Here is a 16,093-nt window from a genome sequence, read left to right on the forward strand (position 1 = left end):
TATGGATCACAGCACGTCTCCACTGAGTGCTCTTTATAGGTAATCAATAGGCGAGCTGGCTCATGATGGCTCTCACTCATTACAACTCTTTAATAAAAGCCCACCCTGCGGTGACTGCTGCTCTGGGTAGTATAAACACACACACACACACACACAGACATATGGGAAACCAAATCTCTGTTTACACACACAGGAAAAATACAAACTCACAAACATGGAGCAAGCACAGCGTTGTTTGCTAGCAGGCAGTTCAATCCCAATCATTTATAGCTGTTGCAACAACATTACACATTTAAACCCTGACAACTGCTCTGAGATGTCCTGTTGGTGAGGACTTTTGAAGTATATCTGGCTTAATCAATATGCGAATCAGCTTTTGGATGGGGTGCTGGGTTGAAAATATCAGGAGACTCTCGAGTAAAGGTGACACACACACTCTTAAATGCTCCAATCAATGTTCTGCGGCTTGCATTTATCAGCAGCTAAACTACCATTCTCAAGTTGAAAGCATCTTTCTCAGAGTCAAGAGAGTTGAACTCCAAGTTGCGTGGACTTGCATAACCTTCAGCAGTAACCTGTAGCTGCTTCCAAATTGCTCCGAAGCAGCTGTTAGCTCCATCTCTTCGCACATATGGAGTCAGGTGACAGGAGCCTTCGTTTTAGTACTTTCCAGTGAGGCGGTGGCCTTACACAAGGATACGGGGTCATATGTGCACACCGGGGCAGAGGTGTTATGCAGCACGGGTCGGTTTTCCACGAACCACCCAACAGCTTGCCTTTATATGTAAGTGGGGAAAACAGAGACAGAAATAGAAGAGGGAGCAGGGAACTCTGCTTCAGCTCTCACATACCTCAGTACACAACAAGCACATAAGTTAAATTACAATAACACACACATGCACACTTATCGCACCTGAGATGAAAGCACAAAGAACATTCACCAGCCAAATCAAAACAGCACAAGCCTCCATATGTTACGATACAAACATCCATATAAGAATCAACTCTAAGTTGGAAACTAACATTTACTGGAGCTGATCATAAATGGATACAGGAATCTGACATCAACTTGAACAACTGGTATATAAGCAAACATTACTGCTAAAAACCAACACCAGAGAGCTGTGTGCCTCACGATGCAGAAACCAAAAACAGTGTGTTATGATCTAAGCATCCTTAAGGTGCCAGTATCTGAGGGAAAGATGACCTTTCTCTGCCCAGAATAGTAGGGCTGTGGGGAACAAAAGCTGTGATGACAAACACACAGGAGAGACTGTGACCCCGCAGGGGCCAGCGCACATGTTCTGAACACGAGCTCAAATTCTGAGCGTCTGTACCTGCACACACCACCATAGCCCTTTACAGCATGGCGAACGCCCTGAGAATCTTTTAATATAAATTAACCAAAAATTAACATTACAATAAAAAGAACACCTTCATGTATTCTTATTAGTTTGACATTTTGGGGAATGCACTTATTTAAGGAGAAAAACACAACTCTCATGTTTGCATGCTAAATATGCAAATAGTGGCTTGATACACAAACTGGAAAAGGGGGAAAAAGCTACGCTGAGACATGCAGGTTGAGGATAGGTTAATTGGTGACTCTGAACTGCTTGCGGGTGTGAATGTGAGTGTGCATGGTTGTCTGTCTCTATGTGTCAGCCCTGTGATAGTCTGGTGACCTGTCCGGGGTGTACTCCGCCTCTCGCCCAATGTCAGTTGGGATAGGCTCCAGCCCCCTGCGACCCTCAAGAGGATAAGCATTTACGAAAATGGATGGATGGAAGTCAGAAAAGCAGGAATATTGCATAGAGGACAAAGATGATAGCAATAGGCTATTCACCCACCTTGTAATTGGTTGTGTCTCCAGGCTGATCTCAAACAAACAGCTAATAACTCGGTGGTTTGTGGCCATGAAATAGGCCTAACAGAAGTGCATATTATTTAATGAAGTCAGTGTTAAGTGATGCGACATGATAATCAGAGGCTTGTTTGCTGTTGGGAAACAGTGTCATTGTATTCAGCTTGGAAGCAGCAACACCTGGTAAAACTCCAAGCCGGTCCAGTCCGGTGTTTGGCTTAATATCAAACCGGTTTGAAAATTTTTACACCGGCCCAACCCTACAAATTGTTGGTTTAAGATGTGTACATATGCCAGTCCCACTGGAACACATCCACACAGATCAACACACTCGCCACCACCCTACATATCATCCTGAGTGACAAGCATATCGACCGCAAACAGAACTCTGATACACACAAAACACTCAAAGACAGAGTGTCTCATATTTCAGCCTTTGTGTTTCTTTCAGAGAGAAACAGCAGGGAAAATATGTGGCTGCATCCCGAGGCTGTCTGCAGGTCACTGGGTAGTGCTGGTACTATTACAGAAAATAAAGGGAGAAGGTGAGTCTGCTATCTAAGTATTCTGATCCACGAAGCATCTACCTGGGACAGATTTTTAGACAGCGGCAGGCCATCACTGCAGCTCCGAGCACAGAGCTGAGATTTCAGCATGTTTGACAAGGCCACTCAGGGGGGGCAGAAACCTAAATGATTCAGGCGCTCATCGCTTCGTTCCATCTCCCTATTGCCTCTGTGCGTAAAGAGAGACTTGAGAAGAACAGCAGGACATGTGGCGTATGAGGGAGAGAGATGAGGTGAGACAGTGAGTGAAAGCCATGGGGGAGCCAGGGATGTGCACCTCTCCAACCACACTGACTAAATATTTGATGGGAGGAGGTGGCGGAGAGGAGCCGAGGTGAGAGGAGGGGAATCGTGGGCACATCTCCTTCGGGAGTGTGTAGTGTGTGTCCCAGGTGTGCAAGGGGGGAGCTGGGGGGTCAAGACGTTACAAGAGTCTCCACAGTCCACCGGGTGAATTATTCATCTCGCTGAGGTCAACACTAGAACAGCGTTATGGGTGGCAAGCAGCGGAGAACAAAGAGGCCAAGGCTTTTAGCACATAGGAACAAAAACTGAAAACCATGCATGGCTTCAGCTATGTGGGAGAGTGAACAGAGAGGGAAAGAAAACAGAAAGAAGGAGGAGTGGAGGCAAACAGGGACAATGTGAGATAATGTAAAAACTTTAGTCAGTATTTGAGGTTAGATAGAGTTAATTATGTGGCCTCTGCCTTGTTTCGTTATCAACAGCAGGAAAATAACAAGGAAGAATTGGAACCACCGGATGCGGATGAACCACCACAGAAGGCATCCAATATCCATGACCCCACAGTGTTTTGTTTATGCTATCATGAACATTTGTTTTCTTGTATTTGTGATCTGCAATGTGGGAACAGTTTTTGTTAGAAACAGAAACAAACAAAGAAAATGCAATTGAATGAAATACGGCCTGTTTCATGTTTGACAATTGCCGTTGACAGTGGTATTTACACAGATAGCGTACTGAACTTATTACTTGGACATCTGAAAAATGAGTGTTCATACATTCAGATTGTTTGCTTTTTGAAACTAATTACAAATGTTTTCAGAAGCACCTTCACAATATAATCCAGCAGTCATCACAGTCCAGTCACACAGCTGCTGTCCTAATGTACCAGGACATTTTATGTACTACCTTTCGAGGTCATCAGCAACATGAGAGCCTTGTCAAGATGCCAAGCGACAACCTATAGAATATGATCTCAAGTAGATCATAGCTTGCGTATTCTACATTCCACATGGTGGTGTGAGGCGGACATGATGTTTATATCCCCACTATTGACTTTGAAGGGCATGGAGGATGTGTGTGTGTATGTGTGTGTGCGTATACCCCTGAATGCATGCCTGTGTGACAGAACAGATCCTGAGAGTAAATAAGACAGTACTGTGGGAATTTTCTCAATGTTTGCGCAGCAGTGACTGTGCGCCCTACTACATGCATGTGCACACACACACACACACACACACACACACAAACACACACACAGGTTCTAATAGCGGTCGTCTATGCCTGGGCGACTGGTGTGGATCCAATATTATTTACAGATGAAGCTGCAATGAATTAATTATGCAAACAATGTACAATGTGCATTCTAAATTATAATACTGGGCACTGCCAGAAGCCTATTTAAATATTAATCTTTTCTTTATTAAATGAATTTTAACCATTAGCAATGTTGCAGCACTGAAACGCATAAGTGCTTGAAGCATATTCTTTGCAGATAAAAATGCAAGTGACTCCATTAATTTCTGAGCACACCATTAGCTGGCAGCTGGCATGCTAAAACATTCTCTGGCTGCATTTGTTTAGTTTGGTTGTCACCGGATTTGGAGCTGAATACAATCAAGATGTGTTCTGTCATACATTTCAGAGATTTGCCGCGTTTGTCATGCAGTGTTTCAACACCAAATTGTGCAGCTTACAGCTGACTTGGCTCTTGTCGAGTTCCTTTTAAAAGGGTGTCCATATATCTGAGGCTTGAAGGTTGTAGCTTCAGGGCACCACCATTGTTCCTCAGAAAATGCAGTTTGGTAAAACTGAGCTTTTATAGAGTATAACACTCAAAGATGCCATTAAGTGGCCAAGAGGGATAACTTTAGGAGCAGGTGGTCACTGAAAAATAGAGATAATAAAACAGCCAATGTGCCCTCAGCCATGGTTATTCAATGACTAGATATCACAACAAAAATTCCACAAAAGTAGTGTTGAATATGGTATTTTGTAAATATAGAAGCAACAATTATTTGCATTATTAATATTGTTTGTGATAGGGAACCAAAGCTTTAAGGCACAATGGACTGTAATACCAATAAATAGGCAGACACTGAGAGAATATCAGACTCCATTTACACTTAGGGCTCACTTATGCTAAATGCTAGAGACATACAGACACTGATGGAGCCTTCTGTCCATACTTTGCATTCATTATGTCCATGTTTTTGCACACTTTATGAAATCCTCCAGATGTGGATGAAACAGAGGAGTATGATAAGATACAATACTGTACGATACGATACCATACGATATGATATACTTTACTGTCCCTGTAGGGAACAGGAGTTGACTCAGTAGTTGCTTTACAATAATTGTCTGGAAGAAATGAAGCATCCATCATAAAAACACTAAAATCATAACAGTCACACATCAACCATTCATGTATTGCACATAACACCAGCACACAACAGAGCAACATAGGCAAAACACAACACAACCCCTAACGCACCAAGCAACATTATTTCAAATCTTAGTTGGACTGCCAGAGATTGTTGGGGCAGTATAGTGAAGTTCATATGAGATTCGACAATAGGAGACAGTGAGGAGATTTAAAAAAAACTGCAAAACAGAATGAATCAGTAATATAGTGAAAATAATTCTGTGTCCACATGTTGCTATGTATTTAATTGCCTCACAGACCACCAGCATCTACAACTCTGCCTTTGTCAAAAGGCACATTATTACAATTCTTGTTGTGGGAAACTTTTGATTCTGCTGTCTAGTTACATCTGTTGGGTGTATCTATGCTATCATAAGAGATACATGGAGGTTTGAAGGCAGTGACCTTTACAATAATTAAAATGTATGTATCTATTTTTGTACGTAAAAGGAGTATATAGCAGCTCTTAGTCACTTAATGCACCCTGAGTAGATCAGACAGCTATCCGAAAAAAAGCTAAGTATCAGTAAAGCTAAGTATCAGTAAAATGCATTGATACTTAGCTTTTGGATGAAAATCCGATTGTTCAAAGATGAAACGGTAATAAAATTGCATATTATGATTATGGTGACAGGCAGCATGGTGTGCAGTGGTTAGCATTGTTTTCTCACACCAAGAGGGGGGAACCCTTCTGTGTGGATTTTGCATGTTCTCCCCATGTCAGCGTCCAAAGACATGTAGGCGGGATTAATTGGTGACTCTGAATTGGCTGTAGGTGTGAATGTGAGTGTGAATGGTTGTCTGTCTCTATAGGCCCGTTTCCACCACAGGAACTTCGGGGTAATTTTACGGGGCTGGGGCCGTTGGTGCGTGTCTCCACCGCAGGAACCACCCCCGAAGGACAGAGTTCCGGAACTTTTACAGGGGCTAAACAAGTCCCTGCCTCAGAGTAGGTACTCAGAACGGCCCCGAAAAACTCCTGGCTGGGGCTTGGGGATTACTTGGTGCTGATTGGATATACTCAAGGCGGGATGTGACATTTTGTAATTAATAACATGGTTATCGTAGATTAGCTGGGCTAACCGTTAGCTGTTAGCGGTGTCTGTAATAACTCAATAAAATAGTCGGTGAAAAAAATAGTTTTTCCAGCGGATATCTTAGTTACAACATGATTGAGCTAGCAAAGAAGTTTTGTGTTGCTATGTGTGGTATTTATTCAGTTTTGGGAAATCACGATGTCTAGAAAGCATCAGCTGACAGGGACAGCTAACAGCAGCAGCAAAGCTAACATCAGGACGTCATCTTTTAAAAGCCTCCCGTTGTCGGATACGACATGAAACTACTCCAGTTAGCTCAATCATGTTGTAACTAAGACATCCGCTGGAAAAAATATTTTTTTCACGGACCGTGACCTGAGTTATTACAGACACCGCTAACGGCTAACGGCTAACGGTGTACCTACACCCCCCCGGTCAAAATGGTCGCGCAACGATTACGTCACATACAGAGCCCGGTAACTTAACAGCAACCTTCCTCCTACTCCGCTCTCTCAGTGGAGACACAGTGGTTAAGATGGCCGAGCGAGAGGACGTTCCTATAGTAGTTCCTGTCCCCCAGATAGTACCAGGAACTTCTTCAGTGGAAACGGGCCTTATGTGTCGGCCTTGTGAGAGTCTGGCGACCTGTTCAGGGTGTACCCCACCTCTTGCCCAGTGTCAGCTGGAATAGGGTCCAGAACCCCCCTGACCCCCAACAGGATAAGCGGTTACGGAAAACGAATGAATGAATTATAGCGACAAATATTATCAGCATTATCTGGTACTGTTTAATTCTGCTGAAAACGTTCAAAAAGTACTAATACACACACTGAAACTGTCAAGTTTTATATTGAAAACCACAAATACAATTAGCAGCACTATGTAGTTTTTGTTTGCACAAACATTAAAATAATATAATACCTTATGTAAACATGTGAAAACCACATCAAGATGCGTAATCTTCACTCCTCCCATTGTATAACCATGTCAGTAAACAGTCTGTGGAAACAGTCAAAGTCTCCTCTGCCCTTGAGATAACGACAGCTAAAGTTCCACTACAATCACAAAGAAATTAGCCAATGTTCGCTGTCTCATTAAAGCAACAAGGAAAACTGCACCAGCAGTTTCTACACATAAGATTAAATACAAGGTACAGCAAGTCTTTGTAGCGTTTATCTGATCCCTGATCAGTTCAACCACAAAATGGTCTAAGTTGGTGAGAGAGCATTGATCTGTAGGGAGCAAAGGGTCGACTAGAATGAGAGAACATGAGGACGATAACATTTTTGTCTCGCTCTGAGTTTGTAAATTGTAGTTAGATGATGTGTTTGTCAGATTATGGATAGATATGAGCTGCCAAATTTTCAGATTAGCTTGGATGTGAGATAGTAAAATTACATCACATTTTACATGGGTCAGGGTCATCCTTAACAGGATCAGACTGAAAATTTCAGTGAACCTCTGAAGGAAAAGATTTTATGAGAGTTTAACCATGAGGATACTTTCATTACACTGTATTTTGAGGTGATCTTCCTTTTAATCTTCTAAACAAACTGAATAGAAGAAGAGATTTAACATGGTCATGGTCAGGGTTATTCGGAAAAGGACTCCACTGAAAATTCCAGCAAACTTTTGAAGGAAAATAAATTACAACAGTTCAAAGGTCAGGGACCTGTCAGTGTGTTATAATGTAAATTGAGCGACTGTAAATTCCTTATTTTCTCCAATAGTACACACTAAAATAGCATTATATTTTACATGGTCATAGTCAGGGTCATTCCGAACAGGATTACACAGAGAATTTCAGCGAACCTGTTTAGTAAAAGATTTTTTAAATGTATTAACTAAAGGTCTAGTATGTAGGATTTAGTGGCATCTAGCAGAAAGGCTTGCAGATTGCAACCAAATAAATGTTCTCCCATGTGACAAGCCTGTAGGAGAACTACACTGGCCGATGCAAAAACACAAAAGGCCCTGTTTGAAGGCAGTAATCTGGGTGGACTCCGTGGAGGACCTGCTCTGTATGTAGATATAAATGGCTTATTCTAAGGAGATGAAAACACAGTGGTATATACTAATGAAAATATAATATTTGATCAAGATTTGTCTTTTAATTCTCATTTAAAGCAAACCTCACGGACTGCATTTTTTCATCTGCGTAATATTGCGAAAATTAGGCCTATCCTGACCCGAAAAGATGCAGAAAAATTGGTCCACGCTTTTGTTACCTCAAGGCTGGATTACTGTAACTCTCTATTATCAGGTAGCTCTAGTAAGTCCTTAAAAACTCTCCAGCTAATTCAGAATGCAGCAGCACATGTACTAACAGGAACTAAGAAACGAGATCATATTTCTCCTGTTTTAGCTTCTCTGCACTGGCTCCCTGTAAAATCCAGAATTGAATTTAAAATCCTACTGTTAACTTATAAAGCTCTAAATGGTCAAGCTCCGTCATATCTTAGAGAGCTCATAGTGCCATATTATCCCACCAGAACACTGCGCTCTGAGAACGCAGGGTTACTCGTGGTCCCTAAAGTCTCCAAAAGCAGATCAGGAGCCAGAGCCTTCAGCTATCAGGCTCCTCTCCTGTGGAATCATCTTCCTGTTACGGTCCGGGAGGCAGACACCGTCTCCACATTTAAGACTAGACTTAAGACTTTCCTCTTTGATAAAGCTTATAGTTAGGGCTGGCTCAGGCTTGCCCTGTACCAGCCCCTAGTTAGGCTGACTTAGGCCTAGTCTGCCGGAGGACCCCCTATAATACACCGGGCTCCCTCTCTCTCCCTCTCTCTCTCTCTCTCTCCCTCTCTCTCATCCTATTACTGCATCTTGCTAACTCGGCCATTCTGGATGTCACTAACTCGGCTTCTTCTCCGGAGCCTTTGTGCTCCACTGTCTCTCAGATTAACTCATACCGCAGCGGTGCCTGGACAGCGTGACGTGTGTGGTTGTGCTGCTGCTGTGGTCCTGCCAGATGCCTCCTGCTGCTGCTGCCATCATTAGTCATTAGTCATACTTCTACTGTTATTATACACATATGACTATTGTCACACAAGTATACTGTCAGATATTAATACATACTTTCAACATATTGTACCACAGTAGCCAGAACTATAACTATAATATTATTACTTTCATTAATGTTGTTGTAAGCTACTGTCATTACCTGCATCTCTCTCTCTCTCTCTCTCTCTCTCTCTCTCTCTCTCTCTCTCTCTCTCTGTCTCATTGTGTCATATGGATTACTGTTAATTTATTATGCTGATCTGTTCTGTATGACATCTATTGCACGTCTGTCCGTCCTGGAAGAGGGATCCCTCCTCAGTTGCTCTTCCTGAGGTTTCTACCGTTTTTTTTCCCCGTTAAAGGGGTTTTTTTTGGGGAGTTTTTCCTTATCCGCTGTGAGGGTCTTAAGGACAGAGGGGTGTCGTATGCTGTAAAGCCCTGTGAGGCAAATTGTGATTTGTGATATTGGGCTTTATAAATAAAATTGAATTGAATTGAAATTGAAATTGAAAACATAGTGGTATATACTAATGAAAACACAGGTATGTATATTATATTCCATTTCATTTAGGAACACTTTAGTGCAGTATTATATTTGGCTGTATGGCTCTGTTCTGGGGCCTCTCTGCCTTTCCTCAGGCATATGCAGAAAGCCTCCTCCACACGCCTACATGGAAAGCCCAAGGCCACAAGAGCACACCTCTCCGCCCTTCTGTATGCCTACATGGAAAGTCTAAGGTGGAGAGAGGACACCTCTCTGCCCTTCCACGTGCAAATGAGGAAAGTCTGAGGCAGGGAGAGCAAACCTCCCTGCCCTTCCATGCGCCTACATGAAAACCCTAAGGCAGGGAGAGCAGCAGCAAAGACCTTCTGGGAACAGAACAGAACCAGCATCAATGACAAACAGAAATGACACTGATAAGTCAGACAGCATGAAAAGGAGGAGCTAAGGTGAAGGTGGGTTGCAAAGTGGCTTTCAGAGAACATTTAAATAGGGCACCCTGAATGAGATTTGCCAACTGGTTGCATAGAAAGAAATCATGTGATCTATCAGCTGACTCCCTTCCATCAATCAGCTGATCCATCAGTTGACTGGGTTGTTTGAGACAGCTGATGTAGCTTGCATGTGAGCTGAGATTGACACCGTGTTGTGCTCAATTTCTGCTAATATATACCCCTTAATCCTACACAATGGGACTTTCTCCTTGTAGTATGTAAAGTGAGACTACTTATGGCCATAGTCAAATAACAAGCCTAAATGGGGAGTTAGTTTGGCTCATGTGATCTTGTGAAAGGAAGAGAGGGAAGATGATGCGAGGCTCTACTGTAGAGAAGAAAACATGGGGATGTTTATCTGGGTTGTTGTGGTTGTTTGCCTGAAGGCCTCTGAGGATCTCTGACTGACCGCCTGGTAAAACAGCCTTTATTCCCTATAACCCTCATCCTTCTCCTACTAGTGGGTGGTCGAACATAACGAATTAACATCTGGTTCAGTGGACTGGCTTTCTTTTACTACATATATGCAGAAGCTAAAACACCCACACACATACTGACAGACTCTGTTACTCTGAGACAAGGTGCTACGGACGTTGTGCTCCCCTGGTGATGTCCTGGGATGAGGGAATAAAGAGTCAAGCAAAGCAAGCTAAGTGGTATTATTTCACCACCTAATTAAGCTTTAACGGTAAAAAGAGAAGAAAAGCAACAAGGAAAATAATTCTCTGTAATACTCCTGTGGCTGAATATGTCCACACATGCAGTTTAGCGATTTTGTAGGGTCAACATGACCCTTCTTTTCCCATAATTATTTTGCCTCTCAGTTCTGCTTATAAAACACTAACCACTGATCCATGTTGCTGACCTAGATATTAGGTGTATGATTAGCCTTTATATCTAACAGAGGTTCTACAAATTGCTAATGCATGTATAGCATGACAGGGATGAATAATTATGAATGGGATGAATAAATTACCACCTTTAATGACTAATAAAGTCTCAATTTTTTTCTGCTTGCCCAGTGAAATTTGCCCACTGTTGTGGCTCATTTATGAAACAATTTTGCGTCCTTTAATTGAAATGTGTGATCATTTTATTATTTTTACCCCTACCCCTCATTTCCAAGTGCATTTTTGGACCACTAGAAAGAGTTACAAGGGGTATTGGCTAAAATCTTCCCCTATGAAATGAGACAATCCTTCAAGGCCCTGATACATCCATCATCACTGATAGCGTTTACATAAACTGACACAACCCTGGCGGTAATGGTATTATCACTGATATTAGAGGACCAGTAAGTCTACCAACTTTGCTGTTGGACTTTAGTTAAATATCAGGCATCATATGCCATCACGAGGGGGAATACCACATGGAAACATGTCAAAATGCGGGACTGTCATGCACAAATCAGCAATAACAGTGTAGCGTTAGCTAGCTAGCTAGTTAGCTGCCAAGACACCAGCATACTACTAGCATTAGATTGTTTGTTGGAGTTCTTATTGTTGTGCTTGTTATAAAGAAAAGGACCACAACACATTGACATTAAAGTAAGTTAAAACCATGGTTATGGCTATTTTTTAAATTTTGGTTTACAAAGGAAATACACTAGTGGGTGTCTTTTGTTAATCATGCCGCTATCTTGCTAACGATTTGTCATAACACGCGATTTGAAGTGTGCCTCTGACAAACTTCAATTTGGTGGGCCGTGCAGCTCGAACACTTGATTGATTGATTTTTATTAGTCAATTTAATTTTTGTCAAAAGAAAAACACCACCTTAGCAGAGGCCATGGGTGAAGTCAGGATAACACAATAAAGCCCGGAGGCTTATACCCATTTTGGTCCCTTTGGTCCCACTTTGCCCTACCCCTCTATGCCAACAACAACTGGAACACCCTACCCCTAGACATGAACACACAAATGGAGGGGTAAGGGCTAAGCAGTGGGGGCAAGGGATGTATCAGGATTAAGCCTTTGTCTTTGAACTCACGAATACGTATTAATTTTAGTTTAATGGCAGCAATCAAAGTCGTCTTTGTCAAATAATAGATATCACATCTTGTGCTAAACTCTGAAAGGAAAGCATTGCATACTCATATTTTGTGATGGCTAGGGGAGTATGAGCTGTGGAGCCAGATGGAATCATTAGAATTGGGTGCCATGTGAAAAAACTGACTGTCTGGATGTAGGACAAGACTCAGCCTGGACAACCTTGTGGAGATTTGTGTGAGTGGGGGGGGGGTGTCATGTGGGTGTTTAAGGGCTTCTTGAGGAAAAGCATGCATTAGATTGTTAGAATGGGGTTCAATTACATCCATTAGAGATAGTGAGTACTGTGAGTGGCGCATGCCTGTGTGAGAATGGAGGAGATAAGGTTTCCCCTGTCAAGGAAACGTGCTGAGGAGGGGCAGTAATGGGGGGTGGTACTCTAAAGACGCAGACAGACAGGAGACAGACCCTAAAAATGACAGGTGTGGAGGCATTGTGATTGACAATACCAGGCTGAGGACTCACTTGACAATCTTGAGTAATTTCCAGACGGTGACCTAGAAAGGTATAGGTATTTCAAGTCTGAAATCATGTGTAGAGAACTCATTTTTAGATTTATACATTTTCATAATGGGTGGAATTGCAGCTCAGTCGTCCATGAAGGTATCCAAGATCTAACTGTCATCCTTAAAATTTGGATTACATTTTTTATTTCTCTGTTTTCTTCAGTGTACTTATATTTCTGCCCACATCTGACATAGGGAGCAGAGGGAAGTAGGGCTGTATCCTGACACTGGTAATAAAAATCTATTTCGTTTCTATTGTTTAGTATGTGTGTCCTTGTCTGGGACAACAAGTTAGGGAGACTGAAATGCTATATGTGATTTGCTTTGTGAAACTGTGCCTTTTTTCTTTTTCTTTTTTTTTTTTTTAAACTTTCAAGCAGCGGGCTGGTTTGTGAAGGTGTGGCTGTTTATGAAAGCTGACAGGCAACCTGGTGCAGGGTGCGAATGCTGATCCAAAACGGGCCGGACAAATGCCTGCACACACACCAGCGTTCTGTCGCTGGCTGCCCGCGGAGATGTCAAACACAATGATGTGGTGAGAGGCTGCAGGAGAGCTCGCTGCTCGCTGCTAGGAAGTCATGACACACACAAAGGCACACACAAGGACACAGATTCATACACGAGAGTTATCCCAAGAAGCAACATACTCATTGGCTATCAAATGGCTCACTTTTCTCTAGCCACAGAACATGCACATACACACACTGTAGAGAATAACAACAAAGCAGACATATCAACCTAATCCACGTTCAGACTGGAACGATCACCTGTCTTTAGAAAACACAGTTAATGTTTGCACTATTCATCTCACTCTATTGTCTAATTCCGACAACTCGATAATTGTGTTACACATGTCAGGCCCCCGGAGCCTGGACAATCCTGTGAATCGTTTCAAAGTGCCCCAAATTCATTAATTACAGAGTGTGCTAATCTCATTGAGATGGGAGGAAAAGGACCCTCATAACTCATCCAATTAGGTAATTGAGTGCTACTTGGATTAGAGGGAATGAAAGGACAAGCCCCGCTGAGATTGGGGACTTCTGTTTCCGCAGTAAGAATACATACATGGTCGTCCACAGATTACAAGGAAGTATATGCTAAACCTGATCCTATCCATCTAAAAGCTCAACATTTACTTAAAGGCTTTCTCTAGCTGCAAACCTCTAGTCCACACGTTGTCAAGGTACAGGCATTGGTATTGAGCACACATAAAGAGAGGTAAACTAGCTCCTTATGGATTATCAAGCATTTCCACGTGTTTGTGACTTGCTACTTCTGCTGTATGAGCCCACACTATTTCTCCTATGTATAACCTTTAAGGGACACTTAATCCTTTTACCTGCAGTACTATTTTGCAATCTAGATTGTAGGGTGTGAGGTGTCAAGTGTTGGAGATATAAGCCCTGGAGATGTCTGCCTTTTCTCCAATATAAAGGAACTAGATGGCACTCGGCTTGTTGTGCTCAGAACGCCAAAAAATACATTTGAAAAACTCTATAGCAATGTCTCTTTCCAGAAATCATGACCCAGATACTCAAGATAAGACCTCATTGTGAGCAGTTTCATGTAGGAACTATTTTCTTTCTGCAGAACTACATCCACCAACCATACCTCCATGCAGAAGGAAGTGTGCATCTACTACTACCTCACCTAGCACCACTGAACTAACGAACATTACAACTCGGCTGAGGAGGACAGCATCAATGTTTACATCTTGCAGGGTCATGAACATGAGCCTCTCATCCATGAGTAGATGCACACTTCCTTCTGCGCAGTGATATGGTTGGTTTGTGTATTTTTTGGCGCTTTGAGCACCACAAGCCAAGTGCCATCTAGTTTACATTGCATGCATTTTGAGTGATGGACACCTGTTTCTACTTGAATTGGTGCCTATTGGTTAAAAGTGTAGTGCATGTTTCTGTTTATCCACATGGCATGCTTCAAGTGCTTCGAATTCGAAGTTCAGCTCAAGCAATCTATGTCACAGGTCTATGTCTTCTCTAGTGTCCAATCCGGACAGCAGTGAGAAGGGCTTTCCACACTGAACAACAACGAAAAACTTAAGAAAATGCCAGTATGTGCTATTGCTAACAACCCTGAGCTATCTGATCTCAAGGAAATCCTGTGTGATCAATGCATAAGATTCAAGCAAAAAGGCTGTAAGTGCCAAAGTTACTTTAAATTTAGGTCTATTTGTCTATTTGTTGTTGAATGTTATTCATGCCAAATAATTAGTGGCATTGCAAAGCAATGAGCAAGCCTCAGCGTACTGCGGCAATCAAAGAGGTACTTTGTTTAACTTGCAGACTACTTGTGCAAAGATGCCAAATTCTATTTCATTTTAAGTATACTGCCTGCCTCAGGGCTCTGTGCCATTTAAAGAGTGGATCCCATAATTCCCCTAAGTGCTTCACAATGCAAAAGGCACTATGTACAAATTAATGAACAAATCAACAAACACGAAGCCAAGTTCTTACTGAGGCGCTCCTCTCAAGCAATTAGAAAAAGTATATTATCTAACCTGATGGAACAATAGCAGCACAAACGCGTTCCAGCTGGAAAAGGCAAAGTGAAACGTGCCCATCACAGTCTGCAAAATAAAAGGTCTGAGAGGGTCAATCATAGACAGAGTGCATAATGCGGCTATCTGTTGAGTGTGTGTGTGTGTGTGTGTGTTTTCGTTGAGCAGTCTGCCTGTCTGCCTGCAGAGCAGCCCAGATTATGCATGAATTGGGCTGCTTATCAGCTGACCTTTAAATTGGAGCCGCAGAGCAACTGCAGGCCCAAGGGCTGACGCTCGCACCTGATTGGCTGCTCCGCCTCAGACCTGCTGACAATAGAAATTAACACAGCCAGGTGGGCATGTCCGCAGGCGGAAGAAGTATAGGAGTGGAGGGAGATAGGGGGAGGTGGGGACTGCATTAATATAAAAATATATTTCCACTATTTTCCTCATTTTCATCTTTTCTTAAGCTTCAGGAGAGAAGGAAAAAGTCATTATGTGCTGTGAAGCATGCTAACGGTGGAGCAGGTAAGAAAAGACGAGCTCGGCATTACCTGGATTTCATCTCTCGCTCACTCATGCTATCTTCCCCTCTATCTCCCTCTTTTCTCTCTCAGTTCCTCCCACTCATTCTGTATTTTAATGGCGGAGGGGTCTTGGCAGGCTGTGATTGCTTGATAGATAGATATCTCCCGTTGGAGAGGGGTACATGGAAGAGGAGACGGGGGCTGAGGATGAGGTGTGTGTTCTGTCGTCCGCAGGGACAAGGAGCTCTGTGTGTCTGTGGAGGATGATGGATTACATGGGGGCCATGGGTTTGTGTGTGTGGGGTGGGGGTGCGTGGTGCCCTCCGTTCTGTCACTATGTACACAGTGAAAGCATGGCAGTGAATTAAT

At 42.7% G+C, this 16,093-nt stretch overlaps 1 protein-coding gene across 1 annotated transcript in view; it reads right to left on the reverse strand.

The window, feature by feature from the left end:
• The window catches only part of pacrg (PARK2 co-regulated), a 192,484-nt gene that overhangs the window by 74,039 nt on the left and 102,352 nt on the right, over nucleotides 1-16,093 (reverse strand). The gene's annotated exons all lie outside the window — the stretch shown is intronic.

Source organism: Epinephelus lanceolatus, chromosome 15, assembly GCF_041903045.1.
Source record: "Epinephelus lanceolatus isolate andai-2023 chromosome 15, ASM4190304v1, whole genome shotgun sequence".
NCBI classification, from domain to species: domain Eukaryota; kingdom Metazoa; phylum Chordata; class Actinopteri; order Perciformes; family Serranidae; genus Epinephelus; species Epinephelus lanceolatus.